This window comes from Falco biarmicus, chromosome 16, assembly GCF_023638135.1.
Source record: "Falco biarmicus isolate bFalBia1 chromosome 16, bFalBia1.pri, whole genome shotgun sequence".
In the NCBI taxonomy this organism is placed as follows: domain Eukaryota; kingdom Metazoa; phylum Chordata; class Aves; order Falconiformes; family Falconidae; genus Falco; species Falco biarmicus.
This window is the reverse complement of record NC_079303.1, coordinates 535857-551060: the sequence shown is the minus strand read 5'-3', so window position 1 is coordinate 551060 and position 15204 is coordinate 535857. Positions and strand designations below refer to the sequence as shown.

Genomic DNA, 15204 nt, shown 5'->3' with positions numbered 1-15204 from the left:
GCGTCATTACGCCGCGCCGCGCCGCCGCGCCGCCCCTCGGTGCCCCGCTGTTGCCGGGCAACGGGCTCCTGCGTCCTCCCGGGAACCGCCCGCCGCCCGCCCGCCGCCGCCGCCTCCACCGGGCCCGGGCCCGTGTCCCTCCGAGCCGGGAAAACGGTGCCGAGCGGGAGCGCGGCCGCCGGCCCGCAGCAGCTACCCGGGCTTGCTCAGGGCCGGGGAAGCCCCGGCAAGACGTTGCCGCTTTCTTGACCGGCGCCTCGCGAGGATGGGCCCGGGGAACGGGCAGACCCCTCAGCGGGGCCCGCCGCGGCCCGCGCCCTGCCCCCGCGTCTCACCACTCCTCGAGGGCCAACACCCTGGAGGTGGCTCTGCCGGGACTGCTGCAGCCAAACCGGGAGCGAGGCCCCAGAAGTCTGCTTTAAAATCCCAGGATTTTTAAGGGAGTGCTATTTCTGAGCTCTTCCCACACACACAACTCAACATCTCCGGTGGATCGCCTCCAGCTGACAGCCCTCCCTGCGCTCATGGTGGCTGCCGCCTCCGCTCTCCCCCTGCCCTCAAGCTCGTTTCCATCCTGCCAAGTGCCTGGGTATGAATTTAAAAACCTGAAGCTATACATATAGTCAGGTTCTCGGTACAGAGTCATTGTTACTGACTGAGACAAATTTTCAGCTAAATGCAGAACAAATTCTGAGTTATGAAATCTGTACACAGAGGTTAAGATATTGTTCTGGCCTGGAAGCCGATCGTGAATTCATAAACTTTCAGAGAGGCTGGACCAGTCTGTTTTGAGGCTGCAGGTGGAACAAGAGTTCGGAGGATTTGTTACACCTTAGTTGTACTAACCTAGTGAGCAGAGGATTGATTGGCAAGATCCAGCGGCTGGGGATGAGAAATCAGCATTTAGCCAGGAGGGCTAAACTTTGAGAGCTGGCAGATGCGCTGCCATGCCATGCCAGCGCCTCTTTCTCTAGATCCAGTTCAAGCAGAAATTATTGTGCTGCAGGCAGGTACCAGTAAGTGAAACTCTGTGTCAGACTACATCATCATACGGTCCTCTTGGAGCTTAAAATCAAGAGGGATGTTTGACCAGAATGTCACAACAGACTATCAGCCCACAAGAGATGCAGCCTGAAGTAGTGGAGATAAAATGTCAGCATATGCCTGCACAGTGCTTACCTTCACGCTACATGCTCCTCATTTCCCGACAGGCACATCAAATCAGCCTCTGCATCTACCTCATGTTGATTTTCCAAGGATATGTATGAAATCTCTGACAGTATTGAAGACCTACTTAAAAAAATCCATGACTGCCTTTACTCTTTTCCAGATGTTCTTTTATGTCCTGGGAAAACTAAGGTAGCCACAGTAAAAATTGCATATTGAAATTAAACTTTAGATCACAAAGGATGTAAAATACCACACAAAAAGTAGTGTTTACATTTATAAAATGGGTGCACATCCTTAGTTTTTGAATGTTGACAGATATATTGAGTTGCTCTTCACATTTAATGTTCTTCATATATTTCTTCCTTTAAAATACATGTTTTAAAATAGGAAAAAGGAATTAGAGAAAATAAAAAACATCAACTTTGTAAATGTGTAAACAAGAGCAAGGTACATCATAGGGTTCAGAATAGGGTGCTTAGGGACAGGGTTAGTGGTGGGCTTGGCAGTGCTGGGTTAACGGTTCGACTTGATGATTTTAAAGGTCTTTTCCAACCTTAATGATTCTATGATTCTATGAATGCACCGTGCTCTCAAAGGCACCCACAATGTACCTGAGAAACTTAATGTAATTTTGGTGTTGGCTCTACTTTGAGTGGGATGGGACCAGAGACCTCCAGAGGTCCATAGACCTCCGATCTAAATTGTGCTTTGAGTCTATGTCAAAGTCCACAGAGCTAAATTCCTTCACTTGACTTGATAGGACTTGTCCTGTCCTTGGAGAGTCCTCTGGGAATGCATAAAAAGGGCTCAGCTAGCATGGTACAAGGGAGAAACTTGGGAGAACCTTATCCGTAGGCTTCTTTTTGCGTTGCTCCCTCAGGCTGGCTTAAACTTAGAGACCTCTTGCCAGCCCGGGAAGTGGAGGAGCCACCTGTGTTGTGGCCTGCTTGAAGAGGCAGTTGGGATGTGGTGGGATGAGGTCTGATACTGAAGTAGTGTTGGTGGTCTCCGCGGCATGACTTTTGGGGTAGGTGGTACTGAATCTCACATGCAGCAGACCTGTTGAGGCCAGCCAGAGCCTGGCTCTTTGTGCCCCCAAAGGCTACCCTGCGGAATGGCCTGACCAAAACACAGCACTCGTGGTGACTCAGATGTTCTCCCATTCTTGTGCTAGGACATCAGGGAAGCAGTTACCCAGCAGATGCACTGGCTTGGCTCTCCAGAGCTGCAATACATCCTACCTCAGTATTTCCCACACTAGCAATACTGGGAAAGCTGCTGTTAACCTGCCACTCATGCTGCAAATCAAATCTGGTTTGCCCCAGAATTATAACACAGAGACTGTGTCCCCAGGGCACATAGGCCAAGTACACTGAGATGAGATCCCCATTAAGCCGAACATCTCAGGCTGTACTTGAGTCTTCTTTCTCTCAAACGTACTTAGTCTTTCTCCTTAGAAAGGCAAGTCAGGCCATTTCACTTGGGACCAACTGTGCAGAGCCCAGATTTCCAGCTTGAGACATTTTGTGTTTACTCCTTCTTGCAGATCATGGTTGAAACCTCTCCTGACCCTTCCTTATGGTACTTCTGGGTGGGCAAGTTTTCAAAGCTGTCATTGGCCGTTAGAGTAATCTGAGAAATGCTATACTTCCACACTTGCCTGTGTGTTTTGGAAAAATGACTGATGTGGCTGAGATGAGCATAATTATCATAGGGAGGCATAAGGATTTCAGGGAACAGATAGATGGATTTTGGAAGAGATGAGAATGTATCAAAGACAGGTAGGGCAGAACCATGCCAGACTTGTCTGCTTCGTATACCCCAGGAGCTTACAGTGTCGGCGTGAGCTGCAGGTACTAGTCTGTGGTGTCAGAGGAGTAAAGATGTGCAAGAACTCTAGAGATACAAAATAGATGTGCCCAGGACAGATCAATAAGAGCTTTAGCCTAAGCATAGGCAAAAGCATTACAAACCAATTCTGATTTGTGAACAAAGTGATTTTATTTGAAATACTTCTTAAGTTATAAAAAGTCTTTTGGAGGCTTAAATGCAACAGAGCTAATGTCCTTTTAAACATGACTGATGTGCTTTCTTGTTCATTCGCAGAGGAAATATTTTACATTAAAGGTTCTGTTCCTAAAGATTTTGTTCTTAAGGTCTTCCATTTTTCAGGACTCCCATACCTGTGGTCCCATGATAGATAAGTTCTTCATGCTTTCTGGGCTCACAGAACTCTGTTGTTATGGGAGGAGGAGTGGTTAGGGGAAGGCAGAGGAAGAAAGGTTGGAACTGCTTTGACTGTGAGTCACTTAGGTCAAAACTGACAAAAGCCACCACCAGATTTGGGAACATCCTCCAGAGGATCTTTATCCCCTGGAGGATAATCCTCTACCAGCTAGAGGCACTCAAAGGCTACAGTACTCAGAGTGCCTACTGGCTTCAGCTAGGCATTGCATTAAGCTGCTCATCTGAGGACCCATGAGTCTGTTTTCAATCCTTATGCTGCAGTTTCTAGGAGAAAAAGTCAGTTACTGCATTTCAACTCTTGTTGCAAGCCCTGTGTTAAGAAATGTCTTTATTCTTTTCCAGTCCAGCTGCCTGATGGATGTTCTTCAGTTGAAAACAAGGCAAGGTTTCAAGGAGAGGTGATTTCTTTTATCAGAGAAATCAACATTCCTGGAAAAACAGGACAGTGTTTGGGCACTCAAGCTCTCCTTCAAGCCTGGAGCAGAAGCAGGCGGCTCCGGATTGTTCTTCAGCAGTGGTTTACCAATTTGGGATGGGCAAGATTATTGTGGCTGCAATTGTGGAAGAACCCAAACTCTTTGATCCTCCACTTCTTACATGTTGATTTACAATCTGGCTTTACTGTGGAGCAAGCCAACTGGATCCCCGGGTGAGAAACTCATGCTTGCTGTCAGGGGAGTGATGGAAGAGGGAACCAGGTTGGGCTCCATCCTCAAGAGATAGCAGGATTGTGACTATCACTATTGTGGTCCATGTTCACCCACAGCTGTCTCAAAATATTCCCCAATACCTTCCACTCTTCCTTTTATGCTCTTTCAATATCCCTCTGCAGAAGTCTGTGAAGAAAATCTGATGATGCTCTTCTGCTTTTCTTTGCAGAGAAGCAGTTTTGTCACTTTTTCTCATGTCTGGAAGAGGCTTGCTGGAGCTATGAAGAAAGCTGGGAGCCATCCATCTGGCTGGTAACATACCAGTGCAGCGACACAAGGTCATTTACCTGGATATTAGCCAGGCTGGATACACCTGAAGGCAACATAAATATAAACAAGAGAAACCAACTCAGGTTAGTAACAAGACTGCAGCTGTCTTTCTGGGGCAACATGTCTTTTCATGACTGCTGTGTGAAATCTGTGGAAGGGAGACTTCCAATGAGCCTCTGGTGATATTCCATAAATGTAGAGCCAAGACAGACTTAGAGGGGGTAAGGAAGAACTTCGGGCATGGGCCTTCAAAGTCATTGGTGCTTTAGACTTGGGAGTCAAACGGGAGGCTTTCTCATAGCCAGATATAAGGCCTTTGTCAAAGCCAGGATGATTTCCATGATCTGAACTTTTCAAACATCTGTAAGGATGTGCTCAGGTCTGGGAGGAGGGGTCATGTGGGTGTGGGCACTAACAGCATGAACAGGGAGGGCAGAGGGCAAGGAAACACAACTCAGTCTAGTGCAGATGTGCTGTTGGAGGTGATGGTGACCGTCTGCAGCCCAGAAAAGGAGTCAGAAGGATGCACATCCCCTGACTGAGCAGAAATCCCCACACTATCATCTCAGAGCTTTACCGTCTCTGGTCAGAGAAGCTACAATCCTGGGCAAGGCTCACGTCAGGCACACTTCTTTCAGAAGGAGCAACGATGCAAGACTGGTTAGTTTCAGTTTAGCAACAAGATGCATCACATGGAGGGCCTTGGGTGCTTTACTGGGTCATGATCAGGTGCATCTCCAAGAGAAGTTGCACCGGACCCATCATGGCTGTCTTCTAACCCACTCATCTTCCTTTGCTGACATTTTTCTCTGTGGGGGACTGATAGCTGGCCGGGAGTCAGTGTTGGCCTAGCTCACTGGTGGACCATCACAGATTATCAGTTTGGGATTGTTGCAGCTTGTAAGCATGGAAAGATTCATAGCAGATTCAGCTTTTTTCCTCCATGAACTGCAAGGTGGTGGTTTCTTCAGCTGTCTGCAGTATGGCTGTTCTAGCCCTTCCCTTGCAACTTGAGTCAGCAGTGGAAATCCTGTTATTATGATTGTCTTCTCTTTGCTCTTCATGGCATAAAATGGGGGCTGTGCTCCAATGAATGTAGACTTAACAGGGAAAATACTTGCAAATCCAACATCACTCAGACAGTTTAAATCAAATCTCTGGTCCTCCCCCAAAACACCATTACATAACCATTATGTAAACTGTCTCAAAAAATCTATGAAATGCCTCTTGTAAAAATACCCCACCTCCATCATGGAGCTATTGTGAAAACACACTGAAGAGACCGAAAATACTGCCAAGGAGCTATCAAGAATAAGCCCAAAACCCCACAAAGAAGCCATTGTAAATAGGACCATAAAAAATTGAGGGATCATTGTATAAATCCCTTCAAAAGGCTCCCATGAGAATGCTTCCAAAAATCACACAAAAGACTTTTAATACTAGATGCTTTGTGGGATTTTTTAGTTGGTTTTTTTATGGTCCTTTTAATGGGGTGTTTATGGCTGTGCTTTGACACTACAGATCACTTCCAAAACGCCTTCTATGTGGTGTTATTTGGGGCAGTTTTAGAATCACCAAGATGTTCACAGTAAATCCATATGGTTTGACTCCAGGGCAGCTTCACAACTGCCTTGATGATTTTCGCAATTGTTTCATCAGTAATGCCCTATGGGCATTTTCTAAATGTCCCTTTGGTGGGATCACTGAGACATTTGATAAATTACTTTGGTGGGGCCTTAGATCTATATATTTTCAAAATTGCCTTTGGCTGTGGTTTCTGGTGTGCTGGATCTGTAGTTCAGATTGTTTTCCAGCTTTTAGAGGAGTCACAGAATGGTTCCTGGGCTGGGGCTTCAGATGATTTTTCAAATTCTTCTTGGCTCTGTCCCTTGGGTGAGGTCTTTGAGTCAATTTAAAATGACTTTTGGATATCAAGGTTCCAGAGTTGGGTACTGTCTTCAGGAATATTGTAAGAAATGTTTATTGTGTGACCTGAGAAGTGCTTTAAAAAGCATCCAATGATATCTTATGCTCATTTTCAAAATGGCAAGTGTCTCTGGGGTGTGATATAGACATGTGTTGGATGTGATCTGTGATGTACTTTCAGACTGGTCTGTGAGGCCATAGGCAAATGAGTACAGCATCTACTACAGACAGTGATAAGGATGATACAATGACAAGTTATGAGGATGTGTGTCTATGTAGAGAGCCATAAAGATGCAGCGAGATGCGTTACTGCAGAACTGCCCACGCACCGCGCGAGGGCAGAGTAGCTCCAAGTCTGCTCTAGCAGCTTTGTAAAAGAAAGGATCTTCCCAGCATCAGTGTTTTAAGAACTGTATAATCTCTGTGCATGTGTGTGTTCGTATGTGTATGTGAGAGTGGCTGGAAAGACCCCTGGTATTTCTTCTGAAGCACCCAAGCAGGAGCTAATGGTCCCTCTTAGCTTACCAGACATCCGGGCAGGGCGATATTTGAGTATTGTCATGTTGTGTCCAATACAAGGTTACTCAGCACTTTATCCAGTCTGGATCTGAAACGTCAAAGGAAGTGTCACTATTTTGACATGGGAGCCACTCACTCAGTGGGATGGCTGCGGAAGCATGTTCTTTTTGCTGTATAGCAAGGTGTGCTGTGACAGTCCTGCGTCCCTGGCCTGTTCCCCAAGGCTGGATTCCCAGACATCAGCACTAGAAAGTCTGCACACCATGAGGGAAGTACCTTCCCTCGACAGCACCGAGCAAGACATGTGGGCACAGGATCTGGGAATTGTTCCTTTACCTGGAGCTTGACATGGTGCTCTTGTCACTCACCGAAGAGCTCACCTGCTGGCTGTCACAGCACGCACCAGAGTTGCTGCCACTGGAACCAGCCTGTTTTCACCTTCTGCCACACATTTAACCCCTGTTTCTGTTTCATAACCCTTTTTACCTGACTTTGCTCCCTATGCTTATGCATTTGTACCTTAGGGGACATCTGCTCACATCTGCACTACTGGTGGTTGGGCTCTGAGGGGAAAGCGTGCCCTTGATGGCTTGTGAGGAGGTGACTGTGGGATCCAACATGTCTCTGCGTCTCACTTGCTTTCATCTTTATAGAGTAGGTTTTCACCCAAATCAAAATCTTCAGTTTCAGTAACAACCTTCAGTCTTTACCTCTTCCCTAGAATACCATGATGTGTGTAATCTATACCCTGTCCCTTGCATGTCCCTTGCTGGTGAGGAGGGCTGGAGTGCCAGACTCAGGAGTCCAAGTGATTACATGGGACAAGTAGTGAAAAGAGAAGGACAAGGGTGTACCTAAAAGGCTAAAACAGGAGGACCAGAGCGGGGATAGTGCACAGAACATCCTCAGTTTGCCCAGCACTCCCTGGCGGGGTCTGGTGCGTGCTGCCCAGGAGGTCTCTGTCCCCAGATGGGAGGACACACAGCAAAGAATTAGATCCTGCGGTTGTGGGGAGCTTTTTGTCTCCCTTATGCAAATGAATTCCATTATTCTGGTATTAGGGTTAGCCAGTGTGATGAGGGCCCCAATGCAGTTGATGCAAAAGTTCCATGATTTTGTGACGCTTCAAGCAGGGATTCCATAGGTGAGGAGATGAGGGGAAAAAAGCAGAAAGAGCTTCACTGTAAGTCTAATGGTCATTTAATTTTTTATGTAAGTGCTGGGCAGGTGATGGATCTGCTAGTTCTCCATAAGGAAGAACCGATTGCAGATGTGGTGGCTGATGGCAGCTTTGGCTGCTGGAATTATGACTTGGTGGATTTGAGACAAGTAAGGAAGGCAAGCGGCAGAGTAATGATTCTGACACCAGGAGATCAGGCATCATTGTATTCAGGGGTTAGGTGAGATTGCAATGGAGGTTGACCTTGGAGAGCAAAGCCACCCAGGAAAGCTGCTAAAACTTTGAGGGTGACCTCCCCAAATGGAGGAAGGGCCTAGCCTGATCTGCAAGAAGTCAAGCAAGCATGGCAGGAGGCCAGCATGGATGAACAGGGAACTCATGACTAAGCTCAAATAATAAAAACAGTAAGTGCTCAGAAAGTGAAAGTAGGGATGGACTGCCCAGAAGGAATATAGAAACATTGCTTGAATGTGCAGGGGTGGAGCTAGGAAGCATTGGTCCACTTCTGAATGGGTTGGGTGTCCTCTTGACAAAGGACATGGAAAAGGCTCCAGGCTTCACTAGCATGGCCTCCCTGGCTGTGAGAGAGGGAGGTACATTAGAAGAAGATAAAATTGTAGGTCATTTAAGGAAATTTAATGACCCTGTGAGACCAGACAGGATGTACCTGAAGGGCACTGAGGGAGCTGGCTGCATCACTGAAAACTCTTGGCAGCTGGGGAAGGATCCTGATGACTGCCATGAAAAAGGCAGGTGTCACATCCATCTTCAAAAAGGGCAAAAAGGAGGATCCAGGAAATGACAGAGCCTCACCTCAGTCCCTGGGGAAATTTTGGAGCAGATCCTCCTTGAAACCATGTCCAAGGACATGAAGGCACAAAAGGACAAGGAAGCGACTGGGAACAGTCAGTGTGGCTTTACTAAAGGTAAATCTTCCCAGTTACCTTCCAAAGTGAGATGACTGGCTGTGTGGGTAGAGGGTCAGTGGGTGCTGTTTCCCCTGACTTTTGCAAGATTTCTGACAGTTTCCCATGCACACTTGTAGCAATGGTGTTGCAGTGAAGGCCAACCACATACTGGGCTGCATTAGTAAAAGTGCAGCTAACGTGGAGGGAAGCATTTTTTCATTTCCATTTGGTACTTAGGGGGTCACACCTGAAGTGCTGTGTCCATTTTGGAGTCCCCAAGCATAAGAAAGACATAAGAGTCCAGATGAGGCAGTTGGGGGCTGAAGCACAGGACACATGATGGGGGGCTGATGGGGCTGGGTTTCAGCCTAAAGGAGAAGAGATGAAGGAGAGATCTTGCTGCCTGCAGCTACCTAATGTGGGGCTGTGTCAGAGGTGCATGTTGAAAAGGCCAGTGGTCGTGGACACAAATTTCAGCAAGGGAAATTCTGCTGCAAAATTTTCCCCCGTTGGAGCGGTACAGCTCTGGGACAGGTACCAGGGAGCTGGTGAGATCCTCATCCTGGAGGGGTTTCAGAACCTAACAGCACAAGGTGCTGAGCAACCTGATCTTGCTTTGGGGTTAGCCCTGCTTTGTGTAGGGAATTAGACTGGAGCCTTCCAGAGAGCTGGTCTGACCAAAATTATTTTGGGTTGCTTTTATCTCTCTGCATACAAGACTGTATTCTCGTTTAATCTAAACATCCTATTGAAGACTATAAAAGCTCCAGCATTTATTTTTAATTTTTGTATGCTATATTATAGAGGGGTTTTTTACATTTAAATTTTCTCTGTCTAGAAACTCTCCAAGATCTTGTGGACAGGTTGGTTGCTGTTATAACATATCTGGGATAGTATAACTTATTCCCAACTCATAAATTGACATTAAGAAATTTTCTGTTTGCTGTTGTTGTGTTTACTGCCATGTCTTCATATTTTGCTTACAGGCTTTCTCATGCAGGAATAGAGCTCCAGAATCTTTATGTAGTTCACCAGAGCCAGGTGAAACTTCCTTTAGCTGTGTTTTGCAACTCAGAATGCTTTACAGTGTTGTTTCTAAACCAGTCTGTGTTTTGATGTTAGAAAACGAGGTCAAGGGTGTACAGAGCTATGTCAGTTCACATTTTATTTGTTCATTAACAAAAAGACCTAGATGAAAGTGAAGGAAAACTGAAAAGTACACTGGTGAAAAAGCTGATGCTTTGAGAATCTTGCCTAGATATCTGCAAAATTTTTCTGTAAAGGCTTCTTTGTTGATATTGCATTCTGGACACTTGTTTCCTCTCAAATAAAAAGGGAATACCCACCTATCTCTACTATAGGTTTAAATACGACAGCCATTAAGGCTTTTTCTTTTTACTGTAATAATGCTATGGGGCTGTTGATGTGCTTTGAGTGATGTTGGTTTTAGGGTGGAAAATGGATAGGTGGCCTTTTGTGCAGGAAAGATTGCTGTCATAATGTGCTTTAAAGTTTTATGGAGCTATGTTTCTGTAAGCTATAATTTGTGTCCCTGAAGTTCTGGTGAATAAGAGATCATGCCGGTGAGGAAAAATGACCTTACCAGAAAATAAAAGTTCCCCAATATTATGGACTGCCAGAAATGTAATGGAATTTATTTTATGAGGTTTTTTTAAGTCCTTAAGGTCTATCACATATATGTGTGCACCCAGAGGCCCCACAAAGCTTTGCCAGACAGGTTGAACATGCCTGTCCTTAGTGGCTGTCTTGCTTGTGGGGTTGGCCTGCAGGTGTTAACCTCTCCTGTCTGATGCAAGACAGTGAGAAAAGCTGTAGGAGGCTCAGACTCTTTCCAGAAAGGTTATTGTCGCCTTGAGAGTTACCTGTGCTCATGGGTGTCGCTGTGGCCCTAAACTTTGAAGTGATCCATAAAAGATGGCAGTGTAGTCTGGGAAGGGTCATGCAATATGCTTTGTAACACAAGAAATATTTCTGCCAGTGGGATGGACAATCTGGGGCACAGGACTTGACTAGCAGTGGAGCTGTGGTGTAGTTGGGGAGAGGCAGAACCACGTTGGAGAAGGCAGAGAGTAGTGGCACCAAGCTTGCTGGGAAGAGTGTGTGCACCCAGCAGGAGCTACCTAGGGTGCCTGGAGTTAGCTCAGGTCCATTTTTTTTTGTTCCCTTTCAAATCTGGAAACTCTCCAGCCCACACTGAAATGGCCCAGACTCACTAAGTCTGACAAGATGAATCTCATCCAGCTCAGCAGCCATTATTTAACCTCTTCTTTCCCTGTTTCTCTCTGAGCTCTAACCTCTGATAGGATCTATTTTTATTTTATTTTAATTTATTTTCCCTTTAAGAAGTTTTCACTGGAGCAAAAATGTAGTGTAAAAAAGGGCATTTTCAGCTTGGAAGGATTTGTTTCTGGAAGGTAAATTGCATCTCACCCCTATGGTATGCACATGGTGAGCTGTAATTTCTGCCTTCCTTTTAAGCATATGGGAGGCATTAAGAGGTGAGGATTGGTTCCCTGGACACAGTGTTTGGAACAAAGACCATCAGTTTAGAATGGAGACCTTTATATGCTGATATTTTTGTCTTTTTCACTTGGTTGATACAATTCGCTTCACTATGAACTCCTCAAGGCTTTGTTAACAGCAATCATTAAGGACTGTTACGAAGGAGGAAAAGGGACTTGGATGGACTCAGCTGATCACAGCTGAGACAATGGCACACCAGATATTGCAGGCAGAGGAAGCTGCTGCAAAGTGCTGGCAAAAAAGATATCTGACAAGGTGAAATCTCAGAAATCAGCTGCAGGCATTTGAGGGGGGTAAGGCAGAGGCTTTAGTTAGTTGAAAATGGAAATGCCTCCTGCCAGAGTTGCTGTGTAGGGAGAGGTAAGATCTGTGAGTGACCTGGGGGGAGGATTCAGCATCCATTTCTTGTGATTTGGAACAGAGACCTCATGAGGTCTGCTTCTTAAACACCTCTTCCTCAGACTTCTGTGGCATTGCTCTCTCTGCTCCCTCTCCTGACACTAACTGCTAAAGATATTTGTAGGCTGTCTGCAGATAAGAAAGATTAGGAGATACTGAATTGCCAACTGTTTGCGCAGTACAACTTCTGTGATGCAAAATCTTTCTACTCTTTCTTGCTCATGTGGGAGTATGAAGAAGGCGGTGGTGCAGCATGTACTGATGTCTGACTGTAGCTTCTTGCCTTTGTGTTTTGCTGTTCTTTGAAGACTGGGATTTTCAGAAAAACCTGAGGGAGAAGAGGCTGTCCAGAAATCTTAACCTCAATTCACTGGTTCAGCAGAGGTCTGGAGAACAGGTGAGGGCTCCTGCTGTCTGTTGTGTGATGGGAGTAAGAGTTAAAGGACCACTGCTCCACTTTACTCACAGGAACAGTCAATGCTGCAAGTAACGGGATCAACTCAGCCTCTGCTTGACAGGCATGTGCTCCCCTGGGAACTGGAGGTTCTCCTCGTGTTGGCCAAGGTGCAGCCTAGTCAGCATTTGCTCATTGTTGTTCATGCCCTCTGCAAAGCATGCAGGGCCTCAGCCTGACTGTCCTTATGGCATGGATCTCCTCAGCCCGTTCTGTATGCTTCTTGTCTCAGACAGGCTCTGGCAGGAAAGACCTCACAGTCAGATCAAGACACTTGTCCTCCACAAGCCTCAGGGCCCCTGGGATGTTCCTTATTCACCAGCATTTGTCAAAAGAGAGTATCGGACTCTTCAAAGCTTTGCTCACTTGACTTACACCTGGCAGCTTCAGATCTGCAGCACAGTTTTATTTCTGTTTTCCTACAATTTATTTTATTTTGCGTGGGGTGATGCAGGGGTGTACATAGCAGGAACAGGAAGAGAAGTGGTGCAGCAAAGTGGAGATAGAGAGATGGGGGTGGGTGATGGATCCAAACAACCAGCCAGTCACAGCAAGGCAGAGAAAGGCCAGCCAAGCCATAAAAGCTGGACCAGAAAGTGCTTTGCCTTCTTGTCTTTTTTCCTTTTGCCCCTAACGTAACTGAAGATGTGTGTGTCCAGGGTGAAGTTCATTTCACTGTGTTCCTGAAATGTCTTCAATATGGTGGCAAAAGGAAATGTGAAAATGTGGCTATGTAATTTTTCCAAACCAGAAGCTTAAAAAAAAAAATAAAAAATATATATAGAAAAAATAAAGATCTAAATGAAAGAGTGGGAGAAGAAGAAAGAGCAGAGGTGGGCTGGAGAAGGTAGGCGAGGAAAAAAATCCAGTTATTTTAATTGATTGATTCAATTGGCAAAAAACGCAGGGGAAAAACAAAAAATTAAAAGCATAAAAGGCTTTTTTCCTGAGGGCTTGGAGCAAAACAACTGCAGAATTTTTGGTGCAATTGTTTTTCTGTTTGTTAACTGGCTCCGTTACTGTGGGGCAGCAAAGCAAAGGAGAGGAAGAGCCTGGCTGTGAATCACTGTGTAGGAGCAAGTACTCCTTTTGGGCACTCCTTTAACCTCAATGGCAAATTTGAACCCAACTTCACATCTACTTTTTCCTTGAGAATTAGGGTCACTTTAGCTGTGTTGCTGAAGACTGTAGCGTCCTGGACAGCTGATGGTAGGAAAAGTTAGCATTGCCACCAAAACAACTCATCTGGTTCCATCCTCCTTTATTCCCCTGGTTCAAGAAATCATCCACAATGAAACTAGCCCTTTTTTTTGTTGTTGTTCAGAATTAACCTCAAACACTTCCTAGGTGGTGTGGAACAGCTGCTGGATTTTATCCTGAATTACTGCCAGTCTAGGGATCAGTTTTTTCCACACACCATGGTGTAAGCACAGATATAGGATGATGCTTTTGAGAGGAGGAACTAGTTTATGGGTGTACTCACAAAGTTCCTGGCCCTTTGCTTTCTTGTACATCTTGGCTGGGAAAGTTACAGTAGTAAGTTTTAAAAGGTATGTTTGGTTATATGCAAACAACACCCCCCTAGTATTTCTAGTCAAGTGTTACCTTAGGGTGAGACCAGCTGTGCATCTCCACTGCTTCCCTCCTGTCCCTCTGCAACGTGATAGGAAAACCTGGACATGCAGGCTGGGACTGTGCTGTGGTGCATAGGGTTGTCCTTGAGCTGGACAATGGGTGAATCAGGACCATGGGTCATGTCCTACAGGCTAGAAGTTTTCTTTGTCTCTAAGACTGTCCCTGGCTGCTGGATAAGGAAGGGAGACAATACCTCAAAGAATCCAGTCTCTCCCCAAGCAAAGAAAATGCTGTCATCAGGAAGAGGGGAAAATGTGTGCTTAGCTTGTAGATGGCTTTGCTGTCAACTTGATTTACACTTCAGGAAAATCAACTGATTGTTGTAAAGAAATAGATCTTATAATATTTATGTGTGATGCTGACTGGTTGGCCAGTCCTCTCTGGTTTTAGGTTGTTGTCTTTGATGTGGTGTTAGTCATTACCTTCAAACATAGTGCTTTATTCCTTGTGAAGAATATGTCTTCCATTTACCCTGGTGGGCCTTGCTTTTTATTTTATATTTTTTATTTTATTTTATTTCAGAACACTTTGAAAAACAATGAATAAAAAAATTATTCTGATTGTCCTGACTGTCAGAGTCCATTTGTGATGATAGTCATAAATAAATGAGCAGTTGCTTAATACTGTCAAAGGAAGTACTTTGGCAGACTGGCATTCTGCCTTTTTATCTTTGGTGATGCAAACTGCAAATGAAAGAGCATGTTTGACTTTTTATGGGGAAAAGACATCCCATTACTCTCCATGTTTTGGACACCAATATGCCTGTCTAGAGCATGCCTTGTTTCCCTTCTTGGAGCTATGGCATTATACAATATTAGCAGTAGTTCAATATAAGTAACATTGACTGCACAATATACATGAAGAGCACTGCTGCATCCCAGCCTTTACCCAGCCATTGCCACACTGTGACATCAGTAACAAAGTTGTAAATCCAAAGATTATTTCAGCATGTTGAGAAAATGTCAATTGCTTGCTACCAAGTCCCAGAAGAACCTTCTTGCCATAGGTTTGATTCCTTTTAGTGCTCTCACAGCAGAACTGGCACCTTTCAGCTCTTAACTGAAGATTTACATGTTCCTCAGCTTGTCATGTGCTCCTCCATAAACATCAGATCTGACTTTAGACACTGAATGCAAGACTATCTATAGCTGTCTTGTGTCTCAAAGAACAAAAACGGGATGACAGCTATGGACAAAATGATATCAGGTGAATCAGGACAGGATGCTGTAATTTAAAGTAAAT

The 15204-nt window shown here is 45.3% G+C and overlaps 1 long non-coding RNA gene across 1 annotated transcript; it reads left to right on the top strand.

The window, feature by feature from the left end:
• The first annotated feature begins 42 nt into the window (after window positions 1-42).
• On the top strand, window positions 43-14488 carry LOC130159902 (uncharacterized). Its single transcript, XR_008825879.1, has 3 exons — window positions 43-589; window positions 3760-4066; window positions 4297-14488. It is a non-coding gene; the product is annotated as an uncharacterized LOC130159902 (long non-coding RNA).
• The last annotated feature ends 716 nt before the right edge of the window (window positions 14489-15204 follow it).